This window comes from Coregonus clupeaformis, chromosome 5 (genome assembly GCF_020615455.1).
Source record: "Coregonus clupeaformis isolate EN_2021a chromosome 5, ASM2061545v1, whole genome shotgun sequence".
Taxonomy (NCBI): domain Eukaryota; kingdom Metazoa; phylum Chordata; class Actinopteri; order Salmoniformes; family Salmonidae; genus Coregonus; species Coregonus clupeaformis.
Genome location: NC_059196.1, coordinates 37,850,201 through 37,864,924, shown reverse-complemented (window position 1 = coordinate 37,864,924; position 14,724 = coordinate 37,850,201). Strand labels below are relative to the sequence as shown.

The window sequence follows — 14,724 nt, the reverse complement described above, 5'->3', positions numbered from 1 at the left end:
CACTACATATTCGTCGCCAAACCCACTGGCTCCAGGCCATCTATAAATCACTGCTAGGCAAATCCCCGCCTTATCTTAGCTCATTGGTCACCATAGCAACACCCACCCGTAGTATGCGCTCCAGCAGGTACGCTTGACCTCATCTTTACTAGATGCTGTTCTTCTACTAATCTCACTGCAACTCCCCTCCAAGTCTCCGACCACTACTTTGTATCCTTTTCTCTCTCCCTCTCCTCCAACACTACTCACTCTGCCCCTACACAGATGGTAATGCGCCGTCGCAACCTTCGCTCTCTCTCTCCCGCTACTCTCTCCTCTTCCATCCTATCATCTCTTCCCTCTGCTCAATCCTTCTCCCTCCAATCTCCTGATTCTGCCTCCTCAACCCTCCTCTCCTCCCTTTCTGCATCCTTTGACTCTCTATGTCCCCTATCCTCCCGGCCGGCTCGGTCCTCCCCTCCAGCTCCGTGGCTTGATGACTCATTGCGAGCTCACAGAACAGAGCTCCGGGCAGCTGAGCGGAAATGGAAGAAAACTAGACTCCCTGCAGACCTGGCATCTTTTCACTCCCTCCTCTCTACATTTTCTTCATCTGTTTCTGCTGCTAAGGCCACTTTCTACCACTCTAAATTCCAAGCATCCGCCTCTAACCCTAGGAAGCTCTTTGCCACATTCTCCTCCCTGCTGAATCGCATCTCTGCATGTCTGGCAGACATATCAGTATGGATGACGGATCACCACCTCAAGCTGAACCTCGGCAAGACGGAGCTGCTCTTCCTCCCGGGGAAGGACTGCCCGTTCCATGATCTCGCCATCACGGTTGACAACTCCGTAGTGTCCTCCTCCCAGAGTGTGATGAGCCTTGGCGTGACCCTGGACAACACCCTGTCGTTCTCCGCTAACATCAAGGCGGTGACCCGATCCTGTAGGTTCATGCTCTACAACATTCGGAGAGTCCGACCCTGCCTTACACAGGAAGCGGCACAGGTCCTAATCCAGGCACTTGTCATCTCCCGTCTGGATTACTGCAACTCGCTGTTGGCTGGGATCCCTGCCTGTGCCATTAAACCCCTACAACTCATCCAGAATGCCGCAGCCCGTCTGGTGTTCAACCTTCCCAAGTTCTCTCACGTCACCCCGCTCCTCCGCACACTCCACTGGCTTCCAGTTGAAGCTCGCATCTGCTACAAGACCATGGTGCTTGCCTACGGAGCTGTGAGGGGAACGGCACCTCCGTACCTTCAGGCTCTGATCAGTCCCTACACCCAAACGAGGGCACTGCGTTCATCCACCTCTGGCCTGCTGGCTCCCCTACCTCTGCGAAAGCATAGTTCCCACTCAGCCCAGTCAAAACTGTTCACTGCTCTGGCACCCCAATGGTGGAACAAGCTCCCTCATGACGCCAGGACAGCAGAGTCACTCACCACCTTCCGGAGACATTTGAAACCCCACCTCTTTAAGGAATACCTGGTATAGGATAAAGTAATCCTTCTACCCCCAATGAACATCTGAATGATTCAGAGGAGAACTGGGTGAAAGTGTTGTGGTCAGATGAGACCAAAATCGAGTTCTTTGGCATCAACTCAACTCGCCGTGTTTGGAGGAGGAGGAGGATGAATGCTGCCTATGACCCCAAGAACACCATCCCCACCGTCAAACATGGAGGTGGAAACATTATGCTTTGGAGGTGTTTTTCTGCTAAGGGGACAGGACAACTTCACCGCATCAAAGGCACGATGGACGGGGCCATGTACCGTCAAATATTGGGTGAGAACCTCCTTCCCTCAGCCAGGGCATTGAAAATGGGTCGTGGATGGGTATTCCAGCATGACAATGACCCAAAACACACGGCCAAGGCAACAAAGGAGTGGCTCAAGAAGAAGCACATTAAGGTCCTGGAGTGGCCTAGCCAGTCTCCAGACCTTAATCCCATAGAAAATCTTGGGGTCATAGGCAGCAATCCTCCTCCTCCAAACACGGTGAGTTGAGTTGATGCCAAAGAGCTCGATTTTGGTCTCATCTGACCACAACACTTTCACCCAGTTCTCCTCTGAATCATTCAGATGTTCATTGGCAAACTTCTGACTGCCCTGTATATGTGCTTTCTTGAGCAGGGGGACCTTGCGGGCGCTGCAGGATTTCAGTCCTTCACGGCGTAGTGTGTTACCAATTGTTTTCTTGGTGACTATGGTCCCAGCTGCCTTGAGATCATTGACAAGATCCTCCCGTGTAGTTCTGGGCTGATTTCTCACCGTTCTCATGATCATTGCAACTCCACGAGGTGAGATCTTGCATGGAGCCCCAGGCCGAGGGAGATTGACAGTTCTTTTGTGTTTCTTCCATTTGCGAATAATCGCACCAACTGTTGTCACCTTCTCACCAAGCTGCTTGGCGATGGTCTTATAGCCCATTCCAGCCTTGTGTAGGTCTACAATCTTGTCCCTAACATCCTTGGAGAGCTCTTTGGTCTTGGCCATGGTGGAGAGTTTGGAATCTGATTGATTGATTGCTTCTGTGGACAGGTGTCTTTTATACAGGTAACACGCTGAGATTAGGAGCACTCCCTTTAAGAGTGTGCTCCTAATCTCAGCTCGTTACCTATATAAAAGACACCTGGGAGCCAGAAATCTTTCTGATTGAAAGGGGGTCAAATACTTATTTCCCTCATTAAAATGCAAATCAATTTATAACATTTTTGACATGCGTTTTTCTGGATTTTTTTGTTGTTAATCTGTCTCTCACTGTTAAAAAAAACCTACCATTAAAATTATAGACTGATCATTTCTTTGTCAGTGGGCAAACGTACAAAATCAGCAGGGGATCAAACACTTTTTTCCCTCACTGTATACTCTTAGAAAAAAAGGTTCCAAAAGGGTTCTTCGGCTGTCCCCATAGGAGAACCCTTTTTGGTTCCAGGTAGAACCCTTTTTGGTTCCAGGTAGAACCATTTCGGGTTCCATGTAGAAAGGGATCTACCTGGAACAAAAAGTGTTCTACCTGGAACCAAAAAGGGTTCTTCAAAGGGTTCTCCTATGGGGACAGCTGATCTGATCTGATATCCACACAGGCCAAGTTTATCCCAACCTCCGTCTTTCCCCCCTCCCTTCTTCTCAAAGACATTTACACCCCTCTATACATCTACTTACTCATCCATCCTCCTTCATTCACACACAACATATACCCTATACCTCTGCACATTCTCTCCCGCCCTCCTACACATACTCATAGTCCCCTTCCTTCACTCTCCCATTCATATGCACAAACACACACCCACACATACACCCACTTGCCCACACACACACACATCCATAGAACAATTATTGACATGATGATCGATGCTTGACTGCCGTTTGACAAATACAAATATTCTTGCTCTTCTCATAATCTCATCATGTAGACTAGCTGTATCTACGAGCTGTTGGCTAGAGTGCACGTGCCAAGACCAGAGGAGGCACATTTGCTATTTAACACAACCGTTTTTGTGACAAAACTATCGGTAGAGTTGAAAATGCGATGGAAACACGTTGAACTTTAGATATTTATTCGGTACATGAAAACTTAAGTGAAAAAAGTATATTTTGTGTGCACTACGTCATCACGCACTGTTTTTTTTTCTGCAACAAGTCCGTTTGGTGAAAACACACCACTGGTGGGACAATGCGCACATTTTCATTATGGAAATTTTAGAATATTCGCATGAAAATCTTTCGGCAATCAAATGGCAGCCTGGCTTATAGAGAGAGATATGGAGAGAGAAACAGAGAGAGATATGGAGAGAGATATGGAGAGAGGAACAGAGAGAGATATGGAGAGACAAACGGAGAGAGATATGGAGAGAGAAACAGAGAGAGATATGGAGAGAGAAACAGAGAGAGATATGGAGAGAGAAACAGAGAGAGATATGGAGAGAGAAACAGAGAGAGATATGGAGAGAGAAACAGAGAGATATGGAGAGAGAAACAGAGAGATATGGAGAGAGAAACAGAGAGAGATATGGAGAGAGAAACGGAGAGAAACAGAGAGAGAAACAGAGAGAGAAACAGAGAGAGATATGGAGAGAGAAACGGAGAGATATGGAGAGAAACAGAGAGATATGGAGAGAGAAACAGAGAGAGATATGGAGAGAGAAACAGAGAGAGATATGGAAAGAGAAACAGAGAGAGATATGGAGAGAGAAACAGAGAGAGATATGGAGAGAGAAACAGTGAGAGATATAGAGAGAGATATGGAGAGAGAAACAGAGAGAGATATGGAGAGAGAAACAGAGAGAGATATGGAGAGAGAAACAGAGAGAGATATGGAGAGAGAAACAGAGAGATATGGAAAGAGAAACAGAGAGAAATATGGAGAGAGAAACTGAGAGATATGGAGAGAGAAACAGAGAGAGAAACAGAGAGAGAAACAGAGAGATATGAAGAGAGAAACAGAGAGAGAAACAGAGAGAGATATGGAGAGAGAAACAGAGAGATATACGGAGAGAGAAACAGAGAGAGACATTTTAGAATATTCGCATGAACATCTTTCGGCAATCAAATGGCAGCCTGGCTTATAGAGAGAGATATGGAGAGAGAAACAGAGAGAGATATGGAGAGAGATATGGAGAGAGAAACAGAGAGAGATATGGAGAGACAAACGGAGAGAGATATGGAGAGAGAAACAGAGAGAGATATGGAGAGAGAAACAGAGAGAGATATGGAGAGAGAAACAGAGAGAGATATGGAGAGAGATATGGAGAGATATGGAGAGAAACAGAGAGATATGGAGAGAGAAACAGAGAGAGATATGGAGAGAGAAACAGAGAGATATGGAGAGAGAAACAGAGAGAGATATGGAGAGAGAAACTGAGAGATATGGAGAGAGAAACAGAGAGAGAAACAGAGAGCGATATGGAGAGAGAAACTGAGAGATATGGAGAGAGAAACAGAGAGAGAAACAGAGAGCGATATGGAGAGAGAAACTGAGAGATATGGAGAGAAACAGAGAGATATGGAGAGAGAAACAGAGAGAGATATGGAGAGAGAAACAGAGAGAGATATGGAGAGAGAAACAGAGAGAGATATGGAGAGAGAAACAGTGAGAGATATGGAGAGAGATATGGAGAGAAATATGGAGAGAGAAACAGAGATATGGAGAGAGAAACAGAGAGAGAAACAGAGAGATACAGAGAGAGAAACAGAGAGATATGGAGAGAGAAACAGAGAGAGAAACAGAGAGAGATATGGAGAGAGAAACAGAGAGAGATATGGAGAGAAACAGAGCGAGAACTAACTAGAACACATCTTATAATCCTCTGTTAGTCACCTGTCACTCTGGCATAGTGCACACACACACACACACACACACTCTCTCTCTCTAGCACACTGCTATTCCTCACCCTAACCTTGTTCTAAATGCCCCACTGACAGAAGTGGAGCCAAACACTGCACATTTCATGCTAAGCTCACATATTATTACATATTATCCCTGTATGTCTTTGAGTATGAGTACCGCATTTACTTTCATGTGATGTGTGTGTGTGTGTGTGTGTGTGTGTGTGTGTGTTAAGTGAAATCTGCGCTGCTTCCGCCTCTCAGACAGAAGAGCTAATGTCTGCTTATCATGGTTATTATGTCCTGCTCTCCAGGCCTACTGTCTCCACTTCATTATGTCATATTCATATTCTACACACACACACACACACATACACACACAGCCACATGCTGGCAGTATCAATGCAACATGAGAATAACAATCAGTCTGCTGACTACAGAAATTCCATTTCTTCCACTCTCTCAGTCCCCTTCCCCCATCTCTGCATCCATTTCTCAATCAGAAGAATGAACTACACCTCTCATTCTCTCATTCTCTCATTCTCCCTTAGATTGCTCTGCGCTATTCTCGGAGCAGTTCTTCATTCTGATGGCAAGAGGAATCAGATTGGGTTTTACATATTCATTTGTACCCGTTTATCTCCTACCTGTTCCCGATCCAACACTGTGTCCTGGGAGAGGACTGTGGGATTGAACCTGTGTCAATGACAAATAAGGCTTTCAAAAGTGAAAAATAAATAAAAAAAGGGAAAATATTACTTTTGAAACAGTCCCTAGCTATGCACTTTCAGGGTTCGTCGCAATTTTTTTTCTTCAAGTTGACTTTTTATGCAACTGTTAAATTTAGTAATCCAGTGCAAGCATGACATTTTTATAGAAAGAAAATGTCTGACCATTATTTCAAGCAAAGAAGAGTCAAATATGAAAATATACAGTGCATTCAGAAAGTATTCAGACCCCTTCACTTTTTCCACATTTTGTTACGTTACAGCCTTATTCTAAAATTGATTAAATATATATTTTTTCTCATCAATCTACACATAATACCCCATAATGACGAAGCAAAAACAGGTTTTTAGAAATGTTTGCAAATGTATTCAAAATAAAAAACTGAAATAACACATTTACATAAGTACCCTTTACTCAGTACTTTGTTGAAGCACCTTTGGCAGCGATTACAGCCTCAATCTTCTTGGGTATGACGCTACAAGCTTGGCACACCTGTATTTGGGGAGTTTCTCCCATTCTTCTCTGCAGATCCTCTCAAGCTCTGTCAGGTTGGATGGGGAGCGTCGCTGCACAGCTATTTTCAGGTCTCTCCAGAGATGTTCGATCGGGTTCAGGGCCGGGCTCTGGCTGGGCCACTCAAGGACATTCAGAGACTTGTCCCGAATCCACTCCTGCGTTGTCTTGGCTATGTGCTTAGGGTAATTGTCCTGTTGGAAGGTGAACCTTCGCCTCACTCTGAGGTCCTGAGCGCTCTGGAGCAGGTTTTCATCAAGGAGCTCTCTGTACTTTGCTCCGTTCATCTTTCCCTCGATCCTGACTAGTCTCCCAGTCCCTGCCGCTGAAAAACATCCCCACAGCATGATGCTGCCACCACCATGCTTCACCGTAGGGATGGTGCCAGGTTGCCTCCAGACGTGACGCTTGGCATTCAGGACAAAGAGTTCAATCTTGTTTTCATCAGACCAGAGAATCTTGTTTCTCATGGTCTGAGAGTCCTTTAGGTGCCTTTTACTGAGGAGTGGCTTTCGTCTGGCCACTCTAGCATAAATGCCTGATTGGTGGAGTGCTGCAGAGATGGTTGTCCTTCTAGAAGGTTCTCCCATATCCACAGACGAACTCTGGAGCTCTGTCAGAGTGACCATTGGGTTCTTGCTCACCTCCCTGACCAAGGCCCTTCTCCCCCGATTGCTCAGTTTGGCCGGGTGGCCAGCTCTAGGAAGAGTCTTGGTGGTTCCAAACTTCTTCCATTTAAGAATGATGGAGGCCACTGTGTTCTTGGGGACCTTCAATGCTGCAGAAATGCTTTGGTACCCTTCCCCAAATCTGTGCCTCGACACAATCCTGTCTCGGAGCTCTACGGACAATTCCTTCGACCTCATGGCTTGGTTTTTGCTCTGACATACACTGTCAACCGTGGGACTTCATATAGACAGATGTGTGCCTTTCCAAATCATGTCCAATGAATTGAATTTACTCCAATCAAGTTGTAGAAACATATCAAGGATGATCAATGGAAACATGATGCACCTGAGCTCAGTCCCTGTGCCCAAGAAAGCGAAGGTAACCTGCCTAAATGACTACTGCCCCGTAGTACTCACGTCAGTAGCCATGAAGTGCTTTGAAAGATTGGCCATGGCGCACATCAACACCATCATCCAATTCGTATACCGCCCCATCAGATCCACAGATGACGCAATCTCAATCGCACTCCACACTTCCCTTTCCCACCTGGACAAAAGGAACACCTATGTGAGAGTGCTGTTCATTGACTACAGCTCAGCGTTCAATACCATAGTGCCCACAAAGCTCATCACTAAGCTAAACATGTCCCTCTGCAACTGGATCCTGGACTTCTTGGCGGGCCACCCCCAGGTGGTAAGGGTAGGCAACAACACATCTGCCACGCTGATCCTCAACATGGGGGCCCCTCAGGGGTGAGTGCTTAGTCCCCTCCTGTACTCCCTGTTCACCCACGACTGCATGGACAAGCATGACTCCAACACCATCATTAAGTTTGCTGACGACACTACAGTGGTAGGCCTGATCACAGACAACGATGAGACAGCCTATAGGGAGGAGGTCAGGGACCTGGCAGTGTGGCGCCAGGACAACAACCTCTCCCTCAACGTGAGCAAGACAAAGGAGCTGATCGTGGACTACAGGAAACGGAGGGCCGAACACGTCCCCATTTATATCGACGGGACTGTAGTGGAGCGGGTCGAGAGTTTCAAGTTCCTTGGTGTCCACATCACCAACAAACTATCATGGTCCAAACACACCAAGACATTTGTGAAGAGGGCACGACAACACCTTTTCCCCCTCAGGAGACTGAAAAGATTTGGCATGGGACCCCAGATCCTCAACAAGTTCTACAGCTGCACCATCGAGAGCATCCTGACCGGTTGCATCACCACCTGGTATGGCAACTGCTTGGCATCCAACCGTAAGGTGCTACAGAGGGTAGTGCGTACGGCCCAGTACATCACTGGGGCCAAGCTTCCTGCCATCCAGGACCTCTATACCAGGCAGTGTCAGAGGAAGGCCCTCAAAATTGTCAAAGACTCCAGTCACCCAAGTCATAGACTGTTCGCTCTGCTACCGCACGGCAAGCGGTACCGGAGCGCCAAGTCTAGGTCCAAAAGGCTCCTTAACAGCTTCTACCCCCAAGTCATAAGACTCCTGAACAGCTAATCATGGCTACCTGGAGTATTTGTACTGCGCCCCCACCCCCACCCCATCTTTTTACGCTGCTGCTACTCTGTTAATTATTTATGCATAGTCACTTTAACTCTACCCACATGTACATATTACTTCAACTACCTCAACTAGCCGGTGCCCCCGCACATTGACTCTGCACCGGTACCCCCCTGTATATAGCCTCCCTACTGTTATTTTATTTTACTTCTGCTCTTTTTTTCTCAACACTTTTTTGTTGTTGTTGTTTTATTTTACCTTTTTATTAAAAAATAAATGCATTGTTGGTTAAGCGCTGTAAGTAATGTCTACACCTGTTGTATTCGGCGCATGTGGCAAATACAATTTGATTTGATTTGATTTGAAATATGCGCGTTACATCATTGACCCACCTATTGTTATGTAGCTCAGCCCTCCCTCCCCTCAACAACACACTACAGAGAGCAGCGATATCTCAGAAACTACAGCTCCTCTTTATGATAGAACAGAATCATCTCCTCTCCTACATTTCACTCCCTCCTTTCCCCCCATTCCTCTGACTAACCCTCTCCCCTGTATTGAACAAGTGATGAAGAGACTAGCTGACAACAGCTTCATCCACTGATACAGAACAAGAGCAAACCATCCTTCCTTCCCCTCCTCCTTTCCCCAGCCTCCTCTCCCCCCCATCCAGTCATGCCGTGTCACCAGCCAAAATCATCTTCAGTTCATCTCATACCAGCCTAACAATCTAGAACTCTGGTGCTGCTCTGTCCTCTCATATCCCATCACACAGACAGTGTCACGATCGTCGATAGATGAAGCGGACCCAAGGCGCAGCGTGATAAATGTACATCTTTTATTGAAGTACACCACACGAACAAAACAACAAACGAAACGTGAAGTCCTAGGTTAACACAAACCTTTCGGAACAAAGATCCCACAACGTAACATGCCAACGGGCTGCCTAAGTATGGTCCCCAATCAGAGACAACGAGCTACAGCTGTCTCTGATTGGGAACCACCATGGCCAACATAGAAATACACGATCTAGAACGACAAACCTAGAAAACTAAACAAGGAAAAATCCACACCCTGGCTCAACATTTAAGAGTCCCCAGAGCCAGGGCGTGACAGTACCCCCCCCCCAAAGGCGCGGACTGCGACCGCGCCAACCAAACACAAGAGGGTAGGGGCCGGGTGGGCATTCCGCCTCGGCGGCGGATCCGGCTCCGGGCGTGACCACCCCACTCTCTCTACCCCCCCCCGTTGCGCCCCTGGTCTGGTCTGGCCCCTCTGGCCGGAGCTGGACTGAACACCGGTGGAGCGGATTGCTCTGGCTCCGGCGTGGAGCAGCTGACCGGTGCCGGACCAGGCACCGGTGGAACAGGCACGGACCGTGCCGGACTGACGACGCGCACCACTGGCTTGGTGCGGGGAGCAGGAACGGGCCGGACCGGGCTGACGACGCGCACCATTGGCTTGGTGCGGGGAGCAGGAACAGGCCGGACCGGGCTGGCGACGCGCACCACTGGCTTGGTGCGGGGAGCAGGAACAGGCCGGACCGGGCTGACGACGCGCACCACTGGCTTGGTGCGGGGAGCAGGGACGGGCCAGACCGGGCTGATGACGCGCACCACTGGCTTGGTGCGGGGAGCAGGAACAGGCCGGACCGGGCTGGCGACGCGCACCACTGGCTTGGTGCGGGGAGCAGGAACGGGCCGGACCGGGCTGACGACGCGCACCATTGGCTTGGTGCGGGAAGCAGGAACAGGCCGGACCGGGCTGGCGACGCGCACCACAGGCTTAGTGCGGGGAGCAGGAACGGGCCTGACCGTACTGGGAACACACACCACTGGCCTTGTGCGGGAATCAGGAACGGGCCGGACCGGACTGGTGACACACACCACTTGCTTGGTGCGAGGAGCGGACTGGGTTTATTTTTTGGGGCTTGTCTATCCTCCGTGAACATGGCCTCCATGGCTCTCGCCAGACTCTCACTCTTCTCCTCCCAAGTCCATCCTCTCTCCTCTTCACGCTGCTTGATCCAGTCGTGGTGGGATCTTCTGTCCCGATCGTCGATAGATGAAGCGGACCAAGGCGCAGCGTGATAAACGTACATGTTTTATTGAAGTACACCACACGAACAAAACAACAAACGAAACGTGAAGTCCTAGGTTAACACAAACCTTTCGGAACAAAGATCCCACAACGTAACATGCCAACGGGCTGCCTAAGTATGGTCCCCAATCAGAGACAACGAGCTACAGCTGTCTCTGATTGGGAACCACCCTGGCCAACATAGAAATACACGATCTAGAACGACAAACCTAGAAAACTAAACAAGGAAAAATCCACACCCTGGCTCAACATTTAAGAGTCCCCAGAGCCAGGGCGTGACAGACAGAAACAAACACACAGACAGACAGACGGACAGCCAGAGAGACAGACAGACAGGGGAACAGGGACTCTAAGCTCAGATCTGACTCAACGGGACACTCCCTGCTCTCAGCTCACCCCCAAGCTCTGAAACACTTGCGTAAGAACAACCAACAACAAACAGTCCAAATGAGGTTGTGTCCCTCTACCCTTTCATTTAGTACTTCTTCCAGTAATTTCCTTCTGCTTGGTATACTGTAGGGAACATAGGAAATGAATAGCATTTAATAACCTATTGCTGCTACAGCCTGCTCTCCCTCTTGTTTGTAAATTGAATCAGGTGTCATGCGAGCTGCCACATAAATCCCATAGTACACTCTGCTCACACCACAGGGGTCAACTGAGGTCAACCACTTATTAATCCTTGCTAACAGACAGAGAGAAACAACAGGGAAACAAGGGCTGACGTGGAGCCAAAGTTAACCAACAAACCCCCCCCACCCCCCTTACACAGCACAACAGCACCCCACAATGCTTGACCCCATTCCATACACCCACAGGGAAACACACTGTAATTGGATCGGTTTTTATTTAGGGTCAGTGAGTGAAGTTAATGACTGGAGGCCATTTTAAAATGTACTAAAGAGGATAGAGGATAGAGGAGAGGTTACAAAAAACGACCATCTGTGGGAGAGGAGGAGGACACAGGAAGGAGTAAGGGAGATAGAGAGAGGAGAGAGAGAGAGAGAGAGAGAGAGAGAGAGAGAGAGAGAGAGAGAGAGAGAGAGAGAGAGAGAGAGAGATCAGCAGCCCACCCACAACAGCCAGCCATCAACCAGCAGATCAATACCAGTGCTGAGGACAGTGTGTTGTGTGAGTGTGTGGGTGTGTGTTATAACACAGGGCTGTGGACTAGGTAAAGAGGGAAAGGGTGTGTGGGAGAATATCTATAGTTCCACTACTGTATATGGGTTTGTTGAGATGTATGGTGGTGAGGTGAAATCTACAGCATCATTACTGTAACATTACAGTTTAATTACAAATTAATATCTATGATATGGTTACTGTATGTGTGACGTGTGTGTGTGTGATATGGTGATGTCTAGGGGTACTTTAGGTAGGAGTATAATCCCTGGCTGGAGTTTTAAACATCCACAACGGCCCGTCATCTCCCCTCTGTATTGGCACCTTCACTATCCATCTATTCTCTCTCTCAGTCTTTCTCTTTCACCCTCTCATATTTTCTCTCTCTCTCTCTCTCTCTCTCTCTCTCTCTCTCTCTCTCTCTCTCTCTCTCTCTCTCTCTCTCTCTCTCTCTCTCTCTCTCTGTCTCTCTCTCTCTCTCTCTCTCTCTCTCTCTCTCTCTCTCTCTCTCTCTCTCTCTCTCTCTCTCTCTCTCTCTCTCTCTCTCTCTCTCTCTCTCTCTCTCTCTCTCTCTCTCTCTCTCTCTCTCTCTCTCTCTCTCTCTCTCTCTCTCTCTCTCTCTCTCTCTCTCTCTCTCTCTCTCTCTCTCTCTCTCTCCCTCTCTCCCTCTCTCCCTCTCTCTCTCTACTAATCCCTTGTGGATTGTAAAGGACAAACCTGCTGTTTCACTCCCTTTGTGTGTGTGTGTGTGTGTGTATTCCAATGTGGCAGCCACTACAGAGTATATTTGCTACAATGTATCCAAATCTCATTCTCAATCTCACTTCCAGTGCATTAACATACAGTACAACTGCATCCATAATTTATTCCTACCAGTGGACTCAGAGATACTGTTGTTCCATAAACGATGTCCCAGACGTTTGTTCCTGCTGTGACTCTCTGCTTTGGTCTCTCTCGTGGCAAGGCTTGCTTTTTCAAGCATTTCTCTTGGCTTTAACCTTTAATAACCCAGTTAACCATTATTATCCCACTTAGAACCAAAGTGATGAAACTGAGATGAAACACATTTTTCAACAGAGGCCTGTTTCTGCATGAGGTCTGATCTGTCCTACAGCAAGATACAGTATGACTGTCTGCCATCCGCTAGGAGCACACCTGGCTGCACAAAGGACAGTCACTGTGCCCACTAGGCTAAATGGTCAGCCCTTCCCCTGCTTGGGAGGCACACAGCCAGCTTCTCTTCAGGTCTCAGACAAGGAAACCGTGGCAGCTTCTGTGCATACCTATCCTCTATCACCTCTGTGTGCTGCACCAACTGCAAACACAGTTGCTGCTACTCTCTGTTTATTATCTACTGGCATAGTCACTTTAATAACTCTACCTACATGTACATATTCCCTCAATTACCTCGACTAACAGGTGCCCACGCACATTGACTCTGTGCCGGTACCTCCTGTATATAGCCTCGCTACTGTTATTTCACTACTGCTCTTTAATTATTTGTTACTTTTATTTATATATATATATTTTTTAGGGTATTCTTTCTTAAAAAACTGCATTGTTGGTTAAGGGCTTGTAAGTAAGCATTTCACGGTAAGGTCTACACCTGTTGTATTCGGCGCATGTGACAAATAAAATGTGATTTGAAAACCCCCCCACCCCACCCCTGTGGCGCAAGGCTGATTTAAAAGGCATTTAATTATTGAAACACAATTAATTCAGCACTCACTGGGAATCACAGGAGTGACACACACACATACTGGAGCCAAGTTCACAGCCGGCTCATCATCAGAGATTAACAAACGATACGTCATGGGATTAATGGGATTAATAACAGAATATGTTTGTTCGGCTCAGTTTGTTTCTATACAAGCAAAGTGAAGAAACAAAAAACGTTTCCATTGGCTTTGGTGGAGGTGATGTAGGCCTAGTGAACTAACTGGGTTGCTATTTTTCAATCATTTTTAAGTAACAGGTTCTCCTTGATAATTTGCATTAGCATTGTCATTCATGTCAGTCAAAATGTTTGTCATGGCATAATGTGTAGAATAGCAGGAAATTAGCTTTAAACGGCAACATTTTCTCTCAGCATAATTTTTTAAACACTAAATGTGTTGAAATGCAGGAAGTTAGCTGTTTCCAAAAACAACAATGTTTTCCTGGCCTGGAGGTTGGTGTCCCGGGGCCTGGGCGAGAATTCAACCCTTTTATTATAACATTTTACTTGAGGGAAGGAATTTCAAGTCAAAAACAGGCGTAATCTATTTCAATGACATTCGAGACCCACAATATAGTAATTGTGTCCTCAACTGAAAAACAATCCCCTCATAGTCTATCGATGATGCTACTGCCTTTAGTGGATAGATCAGCATCTTTATTAGATTATTAGACTCAGTACAGACACAATTATAATAGAACACTAAGTGACAGAGATTATTCCTCGTAGTCGCCTAGTAACTTCATTTTTGCCATGGCATAAAACCGCACCTCTATAATGTGAAAACAAGAACATATCACAAACTATGATAAAATCACCAATTGTCAAATCTAAAGGTGAAAATGGCAGCAATCAAACAATTGATGTATAACTGACACAATGCATTGAACATATTTCTGCGTATCAGAATATTGTAAATGTGCCTTACCGAACGGTATCAGGTAGGTACTGTAGGGATGCTGTACGGTATCGTGCGTTGCCTAGCTGGTTCTCTTCACCGCCGCCGCAGGTCGCTCTCCGAGATAAATATTTTCGCCCTCGTCCCGCCCTCTC

General features: G+C 47.1%; 1 protein-coding gene across 2 annotated transcripts in view; it reads right to left on the bottom strand.

The window, feature by feature from the left end:
- LOC121566931 (neuroserpin) overlaps positions 1 to 14,696 on the bottom strand; it is a 41,868-nt gene extending 27,172 nt beyond the window's left edge. For both annotated transcript variants that reach the window (XM_041876858.2, XM_041876859.2), the window contains exon 1: positions 14,600 to 14,696. The gene's annotated coding sequence lies outside the window, so the exon portion shown is untranslated. The remainder of the gene's footprint in view (positions 1 to 14,599) is intronic.
- Positions 14,697 to 14,724: the final 28 nt, after the last annotated feature.